Source organism: Dromiciops gliroides, chromosome 4 (genome assembly GCF_019393635.1).
Source record: "Dromiciops gliroides isolate mDroGli1 chromosome 4, mDroGli1.pri, whole genome shotgun sequence".
NCBI lineage: Eukaryota > Metazoa > Chordata > Mammalia > Microbiotheria > Microbiotheriidae > Dromiciops > Dromiciops gliroides.
The window spans coordinates 409,034,539-409,056,739 of record NC_057864.1 but is presented as its reverse complement, the minus strand read 5'-3'; the positions used below and the strand labels follow the sequence as shown (position 1 = coordinate 409,056,739).

Here is a 22,201-nt window from a genome sequence, read left to right as displayed (position 1 = left end):
AGTCCTGGACTTCAAGGAGATTGTCTTTTAGTACATGAGACAACATATACACATAAAAGAATATGCTGAATATTTACAAAATGAATATAAGGTAATTTGGGGAGGGAGTGAAGTTGCAGCTGAAGGGGACCAGGAAATGATTGTTGTAGAAGTTAAGCATCTGGATGGCTCACTGGATAGAACACTGGGCATGGAGTCAAGAGGACCTGAGTTCAAATACGGTCTCAGACACTTATTAGCTGCATGACCCTTGGCAAATCACTTAACCTTTGCCTGTCTCAGTTCGCTCATCTGTAAAACAGGAATAATAATAGCATCTATCTCTCAGGGTTATCGTGAGGATCAAATAAGATGCTATTTGTAAAGTGCTCAGCACAATGCCTGGCACATAGTAGGCACTTAATAAATGTTTGTTCCCTTCTCCCTTGTACATCACTGCCCCCTGGAAATAAGACTTGAAAGAAAGTAGATTCCAGGATGGACAAGGGAGGAAAGAGAGCATTCTAGGCCTGGATACATAGCCAGGGCAAAGGCATGGAGATAAGAGACAGAATGTTTTGGGTGTGAAGAGAGGATAACATATAAGAACACCAGAAAGGTAGGAAGGGAGCAGGTTGTGATGAGGTTTAGAGACCTCCCTCCAAGATGACATGAAATAACTAATCAGTGCTCTTTCGGTCAGCCCCGATGACTAGATCTAAACCCACCTAAACAGACCATCACATCTCTCCATCTTGTCTGCAGGACTATTTGGAGCATATTGGTTAAATGCCTTACTGAAATCCAGCTCTGTTATGGCCATGCTATTCAAGTCCTGATCTACTCGTCTGAGAATTCTGTCACAAAAGGAAATGAGCTTAGTCTGCTATGACTTTTCCTTAATGATCTCATGCAAGAGGAGAGCCATCACCTCTTCCCTTTCTATGTTTCGCATTTTTTTCCCCTTTGGAAGTGATTTCTTTCATGTGGGGCACGCCCAAGGTAAAAACTTCCTTTATAAACTCATAGTTCCCGATCTATAATGGTAAAGGGAGTCTTTACACCAGGAGTAACATCCTCCACCCCTACCCCCACCAAAGAAATAAGTTGTGAAATCTGTCATCTTAAGAGTGTTGCTCAGACCATTGAAGGGTCAGATAGCTTTTCCATGTCCACAGAGCCAATATTGGGCAACTGGAATCCAAGTGACTCCAAGACCAGCCTTTCATCCACGACTGTCCCTAAATTCTTACAAATACTCCTTTAATAAAATGTTTTCAGTTTTTGCCAGGTGTCTGCATCAAGCTTTCAGGACTGTTAGTTGAAATATTCACATACTGCCCTTTTTTGATAAGAAAAGTATTCATCTTATTCCACTGAGCCCTGGAAGTCACAAGTAGTAGCAGTGCATAGAAGTGGCAATATGAACATTTAAGTTCACTGTAAAAGAAGTCCTCCTAAGGGGCAGCTAGGTGGCACAGTGGATAGAGCACTGGCCTTGGAGTCAGGAGTACCTGAGTTCAAAGCCGGCCTGAGACACTTAACACTTACTAGCTGTGTAACCCTGGGCAAGTCACTTAACCCCAATTGCCTCACTTAAAAAAAAAAAAAAAGTCCTCCTAGCCATAAGTCTTTTCAATACGTCTCTTTATTATGCATATAGGGAAAAGAGGCAAGTTGTTCTCTGTTACTACTGGGCATGACTCAACTGTGACTGCTCATTACCAGAAAGAGGGTCTCCCCAACACTCACTTCTGAAACATTCTCTACACTGGGCCTCTTGGCACAGTGACTGAGCAGAAAGAACCAATAGAAAGACAAATACCACTCCCAAAGCAACCAGGTGACATTTTTCAGATGGGGCAACCCTCTTATTCTGAGAGGTTCCAGGCAAAGGAGATTCAGGGCACAGTTTCAATGATTGTTGGAAAGTCAGGGATCCAGAGTCCCTTCCCAGCTCCCTTTGAAAGGCAGAGACTACATCATGATTTCTGTCTTTTTTTGGGATGGCCCCTCTAGACCACGGCGACTTTTTTCCACAGTGAAAGATGTGGATTTGGCTACTTCTCTCAGAAATGAAATCCGCATGCATTCTGCAGACCTTGAAGAGCTGCACCCATGTTGGCTTCTTTCTGCATTGTCTATATTTAAGCTGTTTCCAGAGTCAAGGATTTTTACTTCAAATATGGAACAAAAAAGTTAACTGACCTTTCAAAAATAAAGTTAACATTCTATTCGGATATGGTGATGGTTAGGTTGGACACTGCTATTATCTGAATCCTCACCTTGTTTTTATTCTCTATGAGAGATGATTTTTTTTGCATTAGGGATCTCTGGCAGTCTGGTGAAGTCTATGGACCCCTTTTCAGAAAAATACTTTTATGTTTTGTTGTTATTGTTGTTTTGTTTTTAATTTTTAAAATTTTAATTGTATTTTATTTTTACAGAATAATACTTTTAAATACATAAGAAAAAATACATGGGATTACAAAGAAAATCAAAAGCTAGTGAAAATTAAGATTTAATTGTTTTTCCCCATTCTATTTCACAGAACCACTGGAATCTATCCACTGACTAAGGGGTCTGTGGGCCCCAGGTTAAGAACCCCTGTTATAAGAGAAGGCAGGGCAAGAGAGAGAAAGAATGAGAACTTTGTTCTCCTGTGTACTGACAATTGGCACACATCCTCCAACTCCAGGGGAAAAAAGACAAAATAAGCTTTCTATCAAGCCCCACCAAATATTAAATAGTAACAATGTGCCAAATAGCTTTTGTTTCTGTCATCCTCAAATAACTTCAGAAGCCACTGCAAGTAAGTCTAGGTTCTAGGCTTATGTTTTTAAAAAATTAAGTAGAGTGCTTTTATTTACTGTATTAGGAAAAAGTAAAAACTAAAAGATCTATGCAATAGTAATTTGTACTGGGACAGATTTTATAGTTTTATTTGTAAGGTCTCAGTGTGATGTTTTTTTCCTCCTGTAATGGTTACAGAGCCAAGTTCTTTAAATCATGTTAAAGGTATTAACAGTCTCATGTGGAAACAGGCAAGGAAGGGACAGTGAACTAAGACATAACCCATAGGTATGTAGGTGTCCATGAGTGTGTTTGTGTCTTTAAGATTATAGAATCATAAAATCATAGATTTAGAATCAGAAGGAAACTTTGGCACAAACGTTAAGTTACTTGCCCGCAGTCATGCAGCTATTAAATGTCTGAAGCAAAATTGGTACCTATGGCTTCCTTACTCCATACCCTAGTCGCTACACCATGAAGGATCACAATAACAGTAAAATTCTCATGAGTGTACTATGAATACATGGTTTATACAAAATTACCAACTCTCAGATCATGGATTATAGGGATTAGGGAAAGATGAAGGTAAAGTTAGACCCAAGCTACCCAACATGGACCAGGGAGATTGGGAGATGAACTCCCCTTTTAGGACAAAACTTTGTCAACTTGGGCAATGACCCATCTGTCATTGGGCTGATTGTACTAAATATTTCCAACACTGAAAGGGTTATCTCTTCTAACCTACTCCCAACTTCTTGAAGCCCACCAGAAATTTCAATTAAACTACAAACATTAAGGAATGGATAAGTGTGAATAATCACCAACTTAATCTAAATTGACCAGAGAAAGTTCTTTAAATATATTCATTGGTGATTGTGATTGGTGTGAGAGGGAAAACATGGTGGGAGTGTGTGGGGGAGAGTAGTATGGTTAAAGCAACAGGGGATAAAGAAACAAAGTCTGTCCATGAGGATGAGTTACTGCAATGCATATATTGGAGAGGCAGTGTGGCATAATAGAAGGGCTAGCCTCGGAGCCAGGAAGACCTGGATTCAAGGTAGCGGACACAAACTGGTTGTACAACCTTGGAAATGTCACTTAACCTCTTGCTGATCCAGGAAACTATAAGTTAAAGATGAATTACCAATTGTCATCATTCTACACTGATGAAATACCCTAAACCAAGCAATTTTTAGTCTGTTAAGTCAAAGGAGCTTGGTTAAACTGCTCAGGAGTCATTTACTCACTTGCTTGCTCTCTCTCTCCTGCTATAATTTTTCCCTTGATGAGCATTTGCTTAGCACCTCCTATGTATTAAGGCTTAATAGCTTAAAATGTTAGACACTAACATAGTGCTTTGGGGACTATGTAATAAGGAGCATACAATCTTGTTGGGAAATAATCAATGTAGACAAACAGCACATTGTGGTGATATTGATGGTGATGATGACAACGACGATGATGATGATGTGGGCAGCTAGGTGGTGCAGTAGATAGAGCACTGGCCTGGAATCAGGAAGACCTGAGTTCAACTCTCACCTCAGATACTTACTAGCCATGTGACCTTGGGCAAGTCACTTAATCTCGATTGCCTCCTAACAAAAAAACAAAACAAAAATGTAAAAAGATAATAAAATGGCTTGATTGTCTATAACACTGTAAGGTTCACAAAGTCCTTTACATGTATCATTTCATTTGGTCTTCACCACAACCTTATAAGGTAATCTCTACTTTACAGAGGAGAATCTAAGTGTAAGAGAGGTTAAGTAACTTGTCTTGGGTCACATAACAAATAAGCATTTGAGTAAGAATTTGAGCTCTGTTCTTGCTCATACCAAGTCCAACATGGTCTACCATGCCATGCTCCCTCTCATAAATATTTGCTTGTTTATTGTTTCATGAAAAATTATGAGATCAAAACCAAAAATGTTTCATGAAACAATCAAGATTCCTCCTCCTCCCCTTCTTCCTCCTCCTCCTCCTCCCCCCTCCTTTCCTTCAATGCCCAGATGAGCAGCTACTTCCTCCATGGCCACTCTATCTGATTCTTTGCCATCCTCTTTAATACCCTAGCCAGTTCAAAGTAACCTCTGTACTTGTCCCACTTTTTCTTCTAACAAAATTATTTGTATCCATGTTATTTCTCCATTCTCCATTAAATTGTAAGCTTCTTGACACCTGGACGTATCCCTAATCCCTAACACAGTGCCTTGTTCATAGTGGGCACTTAAAAAAAATCTTCATTGAATTGAATGAAACTTAACTACTAAGATAGTCTTTGATTAATAATGAGACTTCAGAGATACACTGAAGTCTTGCTTGAAATTTTTTGTTGTCACTGGTTTGCTGAATTACCTTATGCAAAAGTCATTTGACCTATGTGACTACAGATACTCACTTGTCAGTAAATTATATTTGATAATACATTTCTGTCTTAAAAGGAAATTTATGAAGCATGATTGTTTGAAGCATCTCTACAGTGAAGTAGTTGAGAATTACAAGGCATGATTTATCCATATATATAATTTCTCTGTGACTAACTAGAAAGAGGTAGGAAAAGTGGCTGGGTTATTTATAGAGGCTGAGTACTTATAGATACTGAAGCATCTGGATGAAAGATGAAAAATTCTGTTGATCATAACAATGTTTCAAAGCATGTTGCATGTGGATATTCAGAAATAGCTGGATGGTTTACTATATCCAATGCTTTTCATTCACATGTTTACAGTTGTGTGCACATAACTCAAAAAAGTTAGCGTTTATATAGCATTTTAAAATCTGCAAAATACCTTTCATATATTATGTCATTTGATCCTCACAACAACCCTATGAAGTAAATGCTACTACTCTCCTCACTTTTGTTGTTTGTTCTTCAGTCCAATTCTATGACTCCATTTGGGTTTTCTTGGCCAAGATCCTGGAGTGGCTTACCATTCTCCAGTTCATTTCATAAATGAGGAAACTGAGCTAAACAGGGTTAAGTAACTTGTCCAGGGTCACATAGCTAGTAGGTGTTGGAAGCTGGATTTGAACTCAAGAAAATGAGTTTCCTAACTGCCTAGCACTTTATCCATTGTGCCACCTAGCTTCTTTCACTTTACAGATGGGGAAGCTGAGCCCCCAAAATAGTGACTTATTCAGGTTCATGTGTGTAGTAGATGTCTGAGGCAAGATTTGAATTAAGGTCTTCCTCACCAAATCAGAAATACTACCCTATTATATCCACTGTGCCACCTAAGAACCCCAGATCTTCTTTTTTAACCATGTGCTTTCTATTGCAATTTTTGTTAATTGTATTCTAAATAATAATTTCTCCATTAATAATAATTCCTTATTATTTAATTATCTAATTAGTTAATGATTCCTTCCAACATGTTGTTTACATTACCTCCAAATTATGTCAGTACATGGGATCTGTAATTTCACTGTTATATGTACCCCCTCCAGAGACACAAATTGTAACCTACACATACCTTCTGACCCTCTCCAGCTCTTGCCCAGGTCCTTCAATGCATTCTCCATGAGGGTGTCAACACCCAATATGCTAAAGGCCTTTCTGTAGATCTCTTGATGTTGTCCTAAGTATCCTGCTCCACTCTCCTCATTCTTTTACTCAGAAAATGTCAGTAATTATCCAGTCTTTTAATTTGCAGGATAATTCAACTGTTTTACATGAAGACCTTCAGCAGTCTGTCCTGCCTCTGAACTTGCTCACCTGATGAGAACATTCTGTTTCAACCAGGCTGGTCCAGCCCCTGCATGCTAAACTTTCCATAATAATTTTATGTTATGCTAATGCTATTTCCCTTACTTAGGGCACCTAGGTGGCACAATAGATAGGAGTACCAAGCCTGGAGTAAGGAAAACCTGAGTTCAAAGTCTACATTAGATTTACTAAATGTGTGACCCTGGGCAAGTCACTTAACTGTGCGTGCCTCAGCTCCTCATCTGTAAAATGGGTTGAAGATGGAAATGACAAGCCATTCCAGTTTCTTTGCAAAGCAAACCCCATATGGGGTCACAAAGAGTCAGGCATGATTGAAATGACTTAACGACAACATTTTCCCTACTTAGAATGCCTTCCCCCTTTCCCTCTCCTTTTTCATATTTGACACATTCTTTAGGGTCTAGCTCAAGCCCTCATTGATAAAACCATCTCCACACCCTTAAAATTCTATGCCTTTGTGCTCCTGTGACACTTATTATTACATATATCTGACATTTTAGCACTTAATCATCAACTTTTCTTATTTCCTTTATTGTATGTGTGTAGCTTGTCTTTAGAACAAGCTTTAGACATTTTAAGACAATTCTTTAGAACTCTCTTGTATGCATATACCTTTTTCATTTTTTAATATTTGATTTTTCCACAATTACATGTAAAACAATTTTTAACATTTACAGGTTTTTTGAGTTCCAAGTTCTATCCCTTCTTCCCTTCTCTATCCCCTCCCTGAGATGCTAAGCAGTTTGATATAGGTAATACATGTACAATCAAGCAAAACATTTCCATATTAGTCATTTTGTGGATGAAAACCTGGAACAACAAAGAAGTGAAAAATAGTATGCTTCAGTCTATATTCAGATGCCATCAATTCTTTCTCTGGAGGCAGATAGCATTTTTCATCATAAGTCCTTTGGGATTGTTTTGGATCATTGTATTGCTGAGAATAGCTAAATCACTCAGTGTTCCTCGTACAATATTGCTGTTACTGTGTACACTGTTCTCTTGGTTCTGCTCACTTCACTCTATCAATTCATGTAAGTCTTTCCAGGTTTTTCTGAAATAATCCTGCTTGTCATTTCTTTTAGCATAATAATATCCCATTACAATCATATACCAAAACTTGTTCAGCCATTCCCCAATTTCCAATTCTTAGTCAATAAAAAAGAGCTGCTATATATACGTTTGTATAAAGAGATTTCCTCCCCTCCTTCCCTTTTAAATTTATTTGGGATACAGACCTAGTAGTGCTTGCATATACCTTTCTACTCCCAACACAATGTTCAGATCATTGTGGGTACTCAATAAATCTCAGTTGAATTGAATCAAACATATTCAGTTGTTGGTTTAGACCTTTTAGTTTCCCTGATAACAGAAGTTCCATCTCATATAGGAAACACATTATATGCTTGTTCTAAGATTTCTGACCTTCTGTCTCTAAATATGATGTCCAAGAAAAGTGCCTTAAGATGTAGACCACATTTTGTAGTCTTCTTTGAAAATAATTTTGGCCAAGAGAGAGATTCTGGTTAATAAGCATGTGCATTTATCCTCGCTTTTTCAAAAATTGATTGATTTTCAGCTAGTTGTGGATTGCGATACCAAATTTTATATTCGTTTCTTGGGCCTCTTCCTGGGCACATGAAGATTACTTTGGAAATGAGACATGTCTTAACCAGCCACTGAAACATCTTGTGAGAAAGAAAGTTGCCAGTGTAAATACTTCATATGAAAGACTTGTGAAAAATGAAAATACAGGTCTCCAAGTTTTCCACAAGCTTGCGAGTGGAGCCAAGAGGCTTCCAGGCCATAGGACTTTACAAAAATCATCTGTTCCATGCAGTCTCAGAGTCAGATGGCTTCCCTAGCATATGTGCATATATTTTATCAAGATCTGCAACCATTTTGTGGTTGCACTTCTAGACAGCTGGGGTAAGCTTTCCATTCCTTTCAAATTCGGCATGCTTCTGAATTTGTTTTAGGAACTCTTCTGTACCTTGAGCAGACACATTTTTTTTTAAATACAGCACATAATGTTCATATTGTTGTTTGTTGCTTTACATTAAAGGCAATACTTTGTTTTGCCACCTTACCATTTATTCTAAGATTTTAGAGCACCTTTTCTCAAACAGGTATGTTAATCATGTTCTGTGGAGTCATAGTGAGAAGTAAAAGTCATTTTAGTGTCCATCATTCAGCTCCAACCGTGACCCTATATCCTGATCCCTTCTTATTCAGATGTCCTATATTAGTAAATGTTTTACCCTGAGGTGGGTCTTTTTTTCCCTTTGTTCATTAATCAGTTGTGTACTCAAGACTGCAAAACAAGCCTGATTTGTATGGTACAAGTATAAAATTTGTACAGCCTGTTTTCTCAGGGACACTGCTTTGCTCTGTAGTTAGAAAGGCCATGGATAGTAGTAGTCTGGATTGCACATTTTAGATGCATTCATCTACACATAGGTTACAAATTGTCTGTCCAGAACCGCTGACTCAAACATTTTGGTCAGACATATTTTGGCTTCTCTCCACATAATAGCAGCCCAAAATATTTTCAAGAGAAAATACCCATTTTTTTGTAGATATATGTGCCTACCTACTGAAAATGTGATCAGTAGTTCTGTATTTTTGAGCTCTGAAGCAACTTTAGAGTTCAGGGAAGCATCCTGGGATGCTGAAGCTTACTTAAGGGGTGCCCAAGGTTAAATATGATATTTTCAAAGTCATGGAGACTCTTTACAGGAAGCAGCCTCAATAGGTTTTGTTAGGTCTGTCAGTTTCAGGTAGTTTCCAAATAGGTAGCTCATGGTATAACCTAAAACAAAAAGGTTTACATAACAGGTTAAACCAGTCTGGATTTCTTAACCGAGCTGAAAAATTTATGTTTTCTGCTAAAATGGTTTAAAGGGGGCAGCGAGGTGGTGCGGTGGTTAAAGCACCAGCACTGGATTCAGGGGGACCTGAATTCAAATTCAAAATCATCCACTTGACACTTACCAGCTGTGTGACCCTGGGCAAGTCACTTAACCATCATTGCCCCGTTTTTAAAAAATGCTTTGAAGATATCAGCTATTAGTGACACATCTTAAAAAAACTTGTCAACATAATTTTTAAAAAGATTATAAAAATACTTCTAAAACGTAATCAGCCCAAGAGAGGCTAACAAGAAAAGGCAGGTTTTCAAAAGCCAATCTAAGGTCCATGCCATCCTCAGATTACCTGTCTTTTTTTTTGCCCTTCATTGGTAGGGCACAATGCCCCAAATTTTGTTGCTTTAGGACTTTGATGTAATCAAGACAACATTTCTCTGGTGAAAAAGGACACGCAACAATTTATATTTGTCATTAAATGGATATTACTTTCCAGGCCTTTTTCTTGGTTAGCCATGAGAATAAAAATGACTCAGAGGGTCAGCAGCAGGAAATGAGGATAAGCATTTAAAAGAGTGATAGCAGTATACCTGAGAACATATGACAATGAAGCTTTTTTGATTCCACAAGAATATAAAGCTTTTGGAGTCTTATTTGACATCTGAGTTGAAAACTGCTGACACATTCAAATACAGATATAATAGGTGAACAATCAGCAGAATATTAACATCAAACAAGGTACTGCAATGTATGTTTTTTTGTTTTTGTTTTTGTTTTTTTTTGGGGGGGCAGTGAGGGTTGACTTGCCCAGGATCACACAGCTAGTAAGTGTCAAGTGTCTGAGGTTGGATTTGAACTCAGGTCCCCCTGAATCCAGGGCTTTATCCACTGTGCCACCTATCTGTCCCCCATGAAATGTACGTTTAACAAATATGTTTGCAAATGTCATGGGAAAATGATGATCTTTCTGGGCTTCAGTTTCCCCATCTATAAAATGACAGTGTGGATCTTGGTCCAGTGAATGTAGAGCTGGGTTCAAGTTTGACTTCCAATGCATACTGACTTTATGATCCTGGGTAAGTCATATAACATCTAAGTGTTTAAAGCAATTTTTTAAGACTCTTAAGTTGCATTGTGAGTGCTAGTCTGCACTGGTAGCAGGAATTTCCTCAGTGAGAGTTTCAATACTAATGAGATCACAGATTGGGTCTAAAAAAAGTAACACTTGCATTCTGTACCTTATAACTTTGTTGTGAGGAAAATGCTTTGGAAAGCTTGAAACATTATATAAATGTGAGTAGTGATGACAATGATGGTGATTTTTTTTCTACATATAGTTCAGACCAAAGAAGGATGGCAAAGTTATTCAAATGCTTCTAATTATATATGACACCTTAGCAATTGTATCAACTTCTGGAAGTCTAAAATGCTTTTTGCTGACTTTCACTAGTTATGAAAGAGAATGGTCTAACCATCCATACTAGAAAAACACAATGGATGAGAAATGCACTGCCTAGGACACATGCAGCTAGATGAGCTATCAATATAGTCCATCAATATGCAGATCAAGACTGCATTGCCATGGAAAGTGAACTGAGTTCTGAACTTAGCAGGGGAAGATATAATTGTATGACATTTGGGTAATAGTACAGTGCTTTCAATGATTTTAAATTATTTGCTATGACAATCTTTTTAACACCCACATAGGCCTGGTGATTCTATTGGTTATGAATAATACAATATCATGAACTTGGATTAAATTATAAGTAAATCAAAGATCAAATGAAACACACAGGATGGGAGTAATATGACTGAAATATGTAACTAATAGTGCCTCGCACTGGACAGATGGAATAAAAGACATGATCAAGGGCACATATCACTGGAAAAGGAGTTGAGCTATTTGAGAAGTAAGAATCAGAGAGAAAAGACGGACAACCCCGAGTGTGATACACATGCTTGGGAGGTACCAAAAGAGCAAGAGGAAGGACTGTACTGCACCAGGAGGTCTTACATGCAGGATGAATTTGGAAAAAAAATGAACAAGAACCTCATGAAATGTAGTGATAAAAAGATGGCACCATTTCATCCTTTGCCCCTTTTAAGTTTATGTATCCCAAAACTGGAAACTGGAAAAATGTTCTATTTTTTTTCCACAGCTCACTTAAGCCATAACAATGTAAAACTGAATTTAAAATAAGAAAATATGTTCTACTTTCTTAGGTGAAATATATGTCTCAGACTAGTTACCTGGAGAAGTGGAGGGGATAAAATAAAGAAAGCATCAATGAAAGAGATTTCTTTCTTCATATACACAAATACATAAAAAGAAAAAATGGATTTGATTATAAAACAATATAGTCTTTCCACTTTTGTTGAAGCAACTACTTTAATAAATTCTCTGGCATAATCTACCCATATAAATGAGTAACCACCAAAGAAATAGGCTAATGTCCACTATGGCATAAGAATTGGCCATTTAGGATTTTTTAAATCTTCCTTTAAGTTGGGGTCAACTTTAAATCGTGGGTATTCTCAGAGCAAAAACCTCTCCATCCTGCTACTTGCCAACTTTTCCTCATTTGACAGCATACTTTGAACTATTTATGTTTATCATAGCAACCTCCTCTCTCTAATTTCCATGTAGATATTTTACATTTTTATGTACTCTTTTCTCCCCTCCCACCATTGTAATGAATCAAGAAATGGTCTTCTTTATGTTAAACTCTGTGTAAATACTCTCTTTATTTTCCTATCCTAAATTGAAAGCTTCATGAGGGCAGTGAAAATGTCAGCCTGATCTTTGTATCTCTCCCATTTTCTAGCGCAGCACATTATCTGGCAGAATCAATTCATAAATGCTTGTTAAATGTTGAGCGTTGGGGGTAGCTAGATGGCGCAGTGGATAGAGCACCACCCCTGGAGTCAGGAGGACCTGAGTTCAAATTTGACCTCAGACACTTAACACTTACTAGCTGTGTGACCCTAGGCAAGTCACTTAACTCCAATTGCCTCACACAAACAAACAAACAAACAAAAATAAATAAATAAATAAATGTTGAGCATTGCTAAGTCTGCCCTTCTAAATGCAAAGCATGCTAAAGGTGGCTGGGGCAGTGTCTGTTCACTATAACTGCTACTAATTGAGCCTATACAGTTCAATTCCAATTGGATTTATAAAGCAGAGCACCAAGCTGGACACTCGGTAGGTCAAAAGGCCAGAGACAAAAATAGTCTGTGCCCTTGCAGAGCTTAAAATCTAGCGGGATGATAAGGCACTGAAGTGAATCCTCAAGAATCAGCATGCACAAATAAACTATTTTTCCACTGATCCTGTCCCTCTTCCACACTACCCATTTTTGCCGAGGGCACTACCATGCTTAAAGTTAACCAGGCTCATAACCTCAGAGTCAGTTTTGGCTCTTCTCTCTCCCCTTCATCCCTCCCATGTACAATCAGATTCCAAGTCTCGTTGGCACTGTAATTTAAAAAAAACAAAAAACAAAAAAGAACACACTAATAGTATAAAGTACTATAAGAGCAAATGAGGGAAGATTGGAAGGAATGAGGATGGAAAGATTTCCATTTCCTCCTCCCCCAAATCTGTCTATTTACATGATTACAATGGAGGAAGCTGGTGGCAAAATCGGGATAGAATTTGTAATAGGCCTGGAGTCAGGAAGACCTGATTTCAAATCTAGTCTCAGGACACTTACTAGCTGTGTGACCCTGAGCAAGTCACTTAACCTCTAGTTGTTTTTGTCTCGACCCCACTGGGAAGTAAGATCCTTGAGGGCAGGTTTTTCATTTTGCCTCCCCACCCCCCCCAAAGTCTCCTTATTTGAGAAACATTCCCTAAGGTTACCTAAGAAAGTGCTTTTCATGTAAAAGCTAATTAGATTGTATTGGATAGCTACATGTTACTATAACACAGTATAAGAGGTTAAAAGCAAAGTGATATATGAGATAGATCAGGGATAAGTTTAAACTGGAGAGATATGAAATAGTTTCTTAGATAAGATTGTTTTTGAGCTGGGCATTAAAGGCTGACTGTTCCCAGAACAGGGGAAGACAGTGAACCAAGGAATAATGGTGGGGCATGTACAAGGGTTGGCAGTTTTATTAGAGCATGGAAAGTATTGGGATGTAGTATGAAATCAGAGTGGAAACAAAGTGACACAAATTATAGAGGGCCTTGACTGATGGGCAAAGGAGTTTAAACTTTATTCAGTTAATGAAATGAAGGCACTGAAAAGTTCTAGGCAGAGGAGCACAAACCTCGGATTGCACAGGACAGATTAGAAGGGGAGAAAAGAGGAGAGGTAATGCTGGTTGTGAAGCTGTTGAAATAGTGCCTGTAGTTGGGTGATAATGATCTCTGACCCTGGGTGGTAGCAATAAGGCCAAAGAGCAGTGGAAGATGCGTCAAAAATAGTAGAACTAGAAAGCAATAGAAGTTTGGAAGTGCTTGGAGGGGGTAGGTGAGAGAAAATCAAAGAGAAAATTGAGTTTTCAAATGGGCAAGACTGAGTGGTACCACTGATAGAAATGATGTCAGGAAGCAGAACAGTAACAGGAGGGAAATAAGTATAGTGTTGAATATGTTGAATTTGAAATACTGGCTGACAATTAGTCAATTAGTCAAGCATTTATCAAGTGCTTGCTGTGTGTAAAACACAATACTAAGAGCTGGGGATACAATAAAAGCCCAAACCAGTCCCTGTCTTGAGGTGTTCTCTTATTCTAATGGGGAATGTGGCATGCAAATAACAATGTTAATATATGACCTATGGATTATTGCCTCTGTGGGAAGGCAGTAGCTATAAAGGAGTGGGGCAGTTGATATAGGATGGTGAGAGGCCTGCCGAAGAAAGTGGGATTTGAGCTGAGTCTGGAAGAAAACCATGGGAAATAAGAGGCAGAGATGAGGGATGAAACATTTTAGCTATGGGAGACAGGAGTGGATTACCTTGTTTGAGAAAATGCAAGTTGGCAGTTGTAACTGGATCTTAGAAAGCTCAGAGGACAGTGAAGTGTAAGAGGACTGGAAAAGTAGGAAAGAACCAGTTTATGAAGACTTTCAAGTGTCAAAAAGAAGTTTTCTATTTGATCCTAGAGGTAATAGGGAGCCACTGGAGCTTATAGAGGAGAGAAGTGACATAATTAGACTTACACTTCAGAAAAATCTTCTTGGCAACTAAGTGGAGAATGGATTAAAGTTGGGAGAGACCTGAAGACAAGGATTAGAAGTCTATTACACCTGAAGGCAAGGATTAGAAAATTATTGCAGTAGTCCAGGTGAGAGGTGTTGAGGGCTTGAACCAGAGTTATGACTGTATGAGTGAAAAAAAAAAAAGAAGGTAGAAACAAGTTTTAGAAAAGGGGTCAGTGTGAGTGAGAAGTTGAGAATGACACCAAGGTTATAGGCCTGGCTGACTGGAAAATAATGGTACCCTCATCTGTAGCTGGGAAATTTGAAAGAGGAGATAATTTGGTTGTAGGAGTGATAACGAGTTTTGTTTTGCATGTGTTGAGTTTGAGGATAACTAGGCAGAGAGTTGGAAATATACATCTCTGAGGTGAAGGCTAGTGATGTAGATTAGGGAGTCTATTGTATGAAGTCAAAGCAGTAGGGATGAATGTATAATGGGGACCTAAGATATAATTATTGGACATTCCTGCATTAAGGGCCAGAAAGTGAAAAAAGGAGTCAGACAAAATAGTCATAAGAGACAAGAGAAGTAAATAATGGGGAGAATAAGTAAAATTGAAGTAGTCAACAATCTCAACTACTGCAGAGAAGTTAGGTCTTAGATTTAAAGCTATAAGGAATCACAACGGACATCCAATACAACCTCTTTGTTTTACAGATGAAGAAACCAAGGCCCAGAAAGGTTCAATGACTTGCCCAAGGTCTCACAGTAAGTAACAGAGCTAGGATACAAACTCAAATCCAATGGTCTTTGGACTATACCTTGAGACTTCTTCCAGGATACGTGTAACAGTTACTAAAATAAAACCTTGAGGCAATGTAGGCATAAAACTTTTGAAGAAGAAGAATTTAGAAAAAAACTATTTATTTTGGCAAGAACAAGGTTTTAGTGACTTCTCAGAGAGCAGTTTAGGAGAGCTATGGCTAAAAAGCCAATCATGTGAAAGGGGGTATATGGGGTTTTTAGGAGATTGAAATGTGAATATGAATCCTCAGTGTAATGTGGTAACCAAAAAAGTCACGTGATCTTGGGCTGCATTGTATAAATAGAGGGTTCTTATGTAGACAGGTAACAGTTCTGCTGAATTTTGTCTTGTCAAATCATGTCCAGCTGTGGATGCCACTTTGTAGGAGACAAACTCAAGTGGATGTTGGGTGAGAGACCAGCATGGTGAGGGGTCTTAAGGGGGAGTCATGAGGATCAGGGGAAGGAACTTGAGGTGTTTGGTCTGAAGAGAAGATTGGGTTATGCTAGAAAGCAGAGGAGTGCAGAGGGGAGGAGCTGCTTATGTGTTTTTAATCTAAACAATGATTATGGGTCAAAAGCTGTATATTTTTACAGGAAAATTCAGGTTAGCCCAAAGCTGCCTCTGGAATATGCAGTGTAGTTTGGCTAGCCAATATGGCATGATTTTAGCTTCAGCAGAATGGTCCTCTTTCTTCACCTCTTAAATTTATCTCCTCCAATAGATTAGCTGGTACCTGAAATTCTATGATTAGAAATCTATTTCTTTGGCCTGAAGCTGCTTGTCAACTATTTGTACATTAATGTAAGCGAATTTATCAGATTTCTTTTTTTCTGTGGCATGTCTTGATAGATAGAAGTGAGAGAAAGAATAGGAGGACACTGGGTAGCTGTGAGGGGGCAGGGCACCTGTGTGTGTCATCACAGAGGATGGAAAAAGGCAACTGAATAGAAAGTTAGGAGGCAGAGCTGTATCTAGAAATTTCTGTACCGAGGGCAAGGGGGCATTATTTAGAAAGATAGAATCACCAGAGTTGTGTCTGGCAGTGAGAAGGTCACTGTGAGTTCCAAGTTGCTGAGGGCATGGTGAAGCACTCCCACAACTTCAGTTCAATTCAATTCATTTTGTGTTCATTAAATGTGTATTATGTGTGTGACAGGAACTATGTGTGATATGTGCTGTAGCTACTATAACAAAACCAAAAAACAGACCCAACATTCAAAGAGCTTGCATTCTATTGGAGGAATTATGCTTGTGGTTCTTTCTAAATTTCCAACCCTGGGACAATGCCCTACTCAACCTGGAGGCATCAAAAACTAATGTCATACATTTCACAAATTAATCTAGGGATGCCCCTTATTGCACATACATTTCTGATTTTTTTCCTCTGGATATACAATGGTCAATACTTGTGCTTTCACTGGTATAGGACACTCATCATAAGGAATCTCTTTCTTCCAAAGCAGATTATTACCTGCTCTGCCATTTATAATTTTAAGGAGTTACTTGATACACTGAGAAGTTAAGTTCTCATAAGGAGGCCTGTGTCTTAGAAGGGGGACTTGAATTCAGGTCTTCCTGACTCTGACTTTATCTACTACACCATGCTTCTGTACATATAATACAAAGTCATTTCTTCCCAATCCAACCTCTTTCTAGGAGATATATACACAGTACAAATCATTTTCTACAAACCCATTATAATTGGTTACTTTTCCAGTGTAAGTAGACTAGTGGGTCTCATACTGAAAGGTAGCATTATAGGTTACAGATCCTAAGGTGGCAGGTGTACAGGGAGATTAATGTCTTTCAACTTGTCTCTAATCCCAGATGATTGCTGTGAAATTATACAAGTGACTCAGTAAAAAGGGGCACATTGACATTGATATGCATGGATGGCTAATGATATATAATGATAGAAGTCATATCCAGGAATGATCTGGGGGACATGATGAAAACAAACTAGAAATGAGTCAGAAATAGGATGCTCTTAGTAATAGCATATGATATGGAGCTTAAATGGGAGGAGAATCCTTAGTATTAGTCAGACCATTTTCCAAGAATTGACTCTATTTTCAACCTGAGATTCAGAGAAGATTTGAGAGGGCTCAAAGAAGAACAATAATAATGACGTAAGTTGGGTAGGAAAAACTGGGGTCAGAACATCATGATTTAGCATTGTTTATACTAGCAGTTGGCCAATAAAAATTTATTAAGCACCTATGATATACCAAGCTCTGTATTAAGCACAGAAGGATATAAAGAAAGGCAAAAGACAGTACCTCTTCTCAAGAGACTCACAATCTTATGTAGGAGACAACTTGCAAACAATTATGACCAAACAAGATACAGACAAAATAAATTGGGGAATAATCAACAGAGGAAAGTCACATGGGGGATGGGGAAAGACTTCTTTTAGGCAGCTAGGTGGCATGTGGATAGAGTGCTGGACCTGGATTCTGGAAGACATAATTTCAAATTCTGCCTCAGACACTTACTAAGCTGTGTTACTCTGAGCAAGTCACTTAACCTCTCTGGCTGCCTCAGTTTTCTCATCTGTAAAATGAGGATAAAAATCTCACATGCCTTTCAGGATTATTGTGAGGTTAAAAATGAGGTAATAACTGCAGTGACTGTACTTTTTGAACATTAAAGTGTCATGTAAATGCTAACTATAGAGGAGAGTTATCATGAGATTTTAGCTGGGACTTGAAGGAAACCAGGGAAGCCAAGAGGTAGAAATGAGAAGGGAGATCATTTGAAAGTCTATCATGGGGGAAGCTAGGGGGCACAGTGGATAGAGCACCAGCCCTGGATTCAGGAGGACCTGAGTTCAAATCCAGCCTCAGACACTTAACACTTACTAGCTGTGTGACCCTGGGCACATCACTTAACTCCAATTGCCTCACACACAAAAAAGAAAGTCTATCATAAAGTATATGTTTAGAGTAGAGAAAACATAGAGATCTGATCACCTATAATTAGCTACCTCCAAATTTCTACATAGCCAAGACTTTCTTTGGAGAAATTCAAGGGTAGATTAGTCACAGATTTTCACAAGACTTTGAAAAAGAAGGAAAAGTGGCTATCTTCTGTAGGTATAAAGTACTTAACAGAAGCATGTGATTTATAACACTGATGCTTTCAGTATTTGGTAAGAGCAGATTTCCTGTCATCTGTCTTCAAAAATAAGCCATTATCCATAACCAATTGGAAAGTTAACAAGCATTTGGGAAGACAAATTAGCATTTTGTCATTAATGTGTTTTTTTTCCTCTCTCTCTCCAGGGTACAAAACTTCCAGTTAACTTTTCACATTGTTCACATTGATAATCGTTTGGTATGTTACTCCACAAAGGATTTTACACATGGTTAAAAAACAAGCAAACAAAACAACTCCACAACACTATGGTAAAGGGAGTGTTGACAATAGGCTGGTTGGAGAACATTTTTGGAACATTCTTTCTAATAAACAAGAGTTTTCTCAAATAGCCAAAACATTCTAATGTTGGGTTTCTGTTAACAGACTAGGAAAGATGGCCTTTAATATGAGTGAACTGTATTGCTGCAAAAACTAATCTAGAAACCATTGAAACATATTATTTATCACTATAGAATATCAGAAGATATAGGGGAAGGTTTACATGGTACCTATATGCCAAACATTGTGCTAAGAACTTTTATAAATATTATTTCATTTGATACAACATTACAAATAAGTACTTTAATTATGCTCATTTTACAGTTGGGGAACCTGAGGCAAACAGATTAAGTGACTTATACAAAGTAGCACAAGTAGTAAGTTTCTGAGGGTGGATTTGAACACAAGTCTTGCTCACTCTCTACCTAGCACTTTATGCACTGGACTACCAGTTGCCTGAGAACATTGAGAAACTTGTATTGAGAGAGGCCACAACATAATCTTGGCTCTGTAGAGGTGAACAGATGGCTCAGGATGTTAGCCTTCAAGATGTGCAGCCATGTGTATAGTCCTCATAACTGAGCAAAGGACTACAGCCTTACATCCGTAGTGGCATCATTATGGGTGTAGGTTTATCCAGGAAGAATCCCACCAGAGGCTCAAGTTCCCAAATGGTAAAAGTATGACCATAAACATAGTTTTAGAATTTCTTGACTTTAGTGTTAGTAGCAGCAAATGATTCTTTGTCAGTTTGCACATAGTTCTGTTTTGTATAGATGACACTGCTCTTGGAATAGTAAGCAATTGGTGCTTTAGAGCCATCTGGCATTTGGTAGCTAATTCAGTTCAGTTCACCAGACATTTTTAGTAAGCTCTGCCAATAAGCCAGACACTGTACTAGAAGCTGGGCATAAAAAGACAGAAATGAAACACTTCCCACCCTCAAGGAGCATATATTCAGTGGATGAGTATCCTTCAAAGGGGATTCAACCAATGTTTCTTGACATACAAGTGTGCATACCAGTACAGGCTACAGGCAAATACATTTGGGTAATATGAACTTCTGCAAAGACCTTCAAGAACATTAAGTTATTGCAGAAGGCAATCTTCCAGCTGGGGTATCCACTACACAAAAGGCACAACTAGGCTAGCCCACCCTATTGCAATGAGCAAGCTGCAAGCCACTGAGGCCTCAGAGCAGAAATACAGTGATCTGGTTCCTGTCCCCCAGCAAAAGAAGCATGGGTCAGTACACCCTATACTCAAGGAGCAGAGCTTAACTTTAAAAGGCATGAAATAGGCTAAAATATGAATAAGAAACAGAAAAGAACTCTCACATTATAAAACTACTATGGTAAAAGTGAAGACCAAAACATAAACTCAGAAGAGGACAACCATGTCAAAATGCCTACATTAGAAGCCTCAGAGAGAAAGAGGAATTAGTTTCAAGACCAAAAAGCCCTCTTGGAAGAGCTCAAAAAGTATTTTATAAAGCAAATAAAAGAGGTAGAGGAAAAAATTTGAGGAAAAAATGAGAGTTATACAAGAGAGAATCAATAGCTTGGAAAAAGAAGGACAAAAATTGACTGAAGAAAAAAACTCATTAAAAATAAAATTGGCCAAATGGAAAAGGAGGTGCAATAGCTGACTGGGAAAAATAATTCCTTAAGAATCAGAACTGGGCATCTGTAAGCTAAGAACTGAATGAAACATTAGAAAGAAGTAAAGCAGAATCAAAGGAATGTAAAATTAGAAGAAAACATCTTTAGAAAAACAACAGACCTGATAAATAGATCCAGGAGGGACAATTTAAGAATTATTTGACTACCTGAGGGTCATGATCAAAAAGAGAGACTGGACAGCATATTTCATGACGTTATTAAGGAAAACTGCACCAACCAATGTTTTAGAACCAGAGGAAAAAAATTGTCATTGAAAGAATCCACCAATCATCTCCTGAAAGAGACCCCAAGAGGAAAACTCTGAGGAATATGATAGCCAAATTCCAGAATTATCAGGTAAAAAAGAAAATACTACAAGAAGCCAGAAAGAAACAATTTTAATATCAAGGAGCAACAATCAGGATTACACAAGATTTGGCAGCTTCAGCATTAAAGGATCAGAAGGCTTAGCATATGACATTTTGGAGGGCAAGGGAACTTTGATTACAACCAAGAATGTACTACCCAACATAATTAATCATAATATTTCAGGGGAAAAGATGGACATTCAGTTAAATAGGGGATTTTAATACTTTACTAATGAAAAGTTCAGAACTGAACAGAAAATTAAATCTTCAAATACAAGACTCAAGAGAAGCATAAAAAGGTAAAATGGGGGAAGGGGGAGGGAACAAAGCATGTTATTCAATAAGGTTAAAATGTTTACATCCCTACACGGGAAAAATATACTTGTAACTCTTGAGAACTGTATATCAATTAAGGCAGATAGAAGGAGTACACATAGACAGAAGGTATGGGTATAAGTTGCTTTGGATGTGATGATATAAAAAAACTTAGGGGTGACAAAAAGGTTTATACTGGGAGAAAAGGAAAAGAGAGGCGGACTGGGGTAAGTCAGAGGCACAAAAGACCTATTACAATAGAGGGAAAGAGAGGGGTGAACATTGTTTTAAGAATAACAAGTTGTTGGTGGACCTTTATTACTTGATATGGATACTATTTAAGAGTTGTAGTATGCACAGTAACCACACCCTGATTAAAAAAAAAAAAAGTCTTAGCAGATAAGGCTAAGGTTGTAGGCCAGCCAACAGACCTACAAACATTTGGTACTTGGTGAGGTGGGGTGGGCAGCGTCTATCTCAAGCATATGAAGATGGAATGGGTAATTTGTTCAAATCACCATGACAGTGGTTGAAGCAGGTCAGACATTAAAGATACCAAGGTCAACCACTGTCTCCTGGACCATCACCAGTCATCTTGACTTTTTCCTGCCACAGGACTTTAGTGACTCTGTAAGAGATTGAAGCTGATGACTGTGCAACTCTGCCTCACTTAAGTCCAACTTATGAACAAGTCAAGACATGATTGATTCTCTTTGAAGACTAAGGACATTCAACTATGTAAGAGTATTTTCATATCACAGAAGTATTTGTAGTCTCTGCAAAGTCTTATTTTAGTACTCATATAATTGATATGGCCTACTAAATATGTATAACTTAGTGTGAGGACACCTTATATGATTTTTTTTGAAGGACAATGAGGGCTAAGTGACTTGCCCAGGGTGACACAGCTAGCAAGTGCCTAGTGTTTGAGGCTGGATTTGAACTCAGGTCCTCCTGAATCCAGGACTAGCACTTTATTCATTGCACCACCTAACTGCCCCTGACACCTTATATGATTGCAAGCTCCCTTTAGGGTGCAATGTGCATGTCTTTCTTTTTTTTAAATTTTATTTCATATTTTTAGAATTTTATTTTCCAAATTACATGTAAAAG

At 38.2% G+C, this 22,201-nt stretch overlaps 1 protein-coding gene across 3 annotated transcripts in view; it reads left to right on the top strand.

The window, feature by feature from the left end:
* Positions 1–22,201, top strand: part of PDE10A (phosphodiesterase 10A) — an 887,116-nt gene that overhangs the window by 68,383 nt on the left and 796,532 nt on the right. The gene's annotated exons all lie outside the window — the stretch shown is intronic.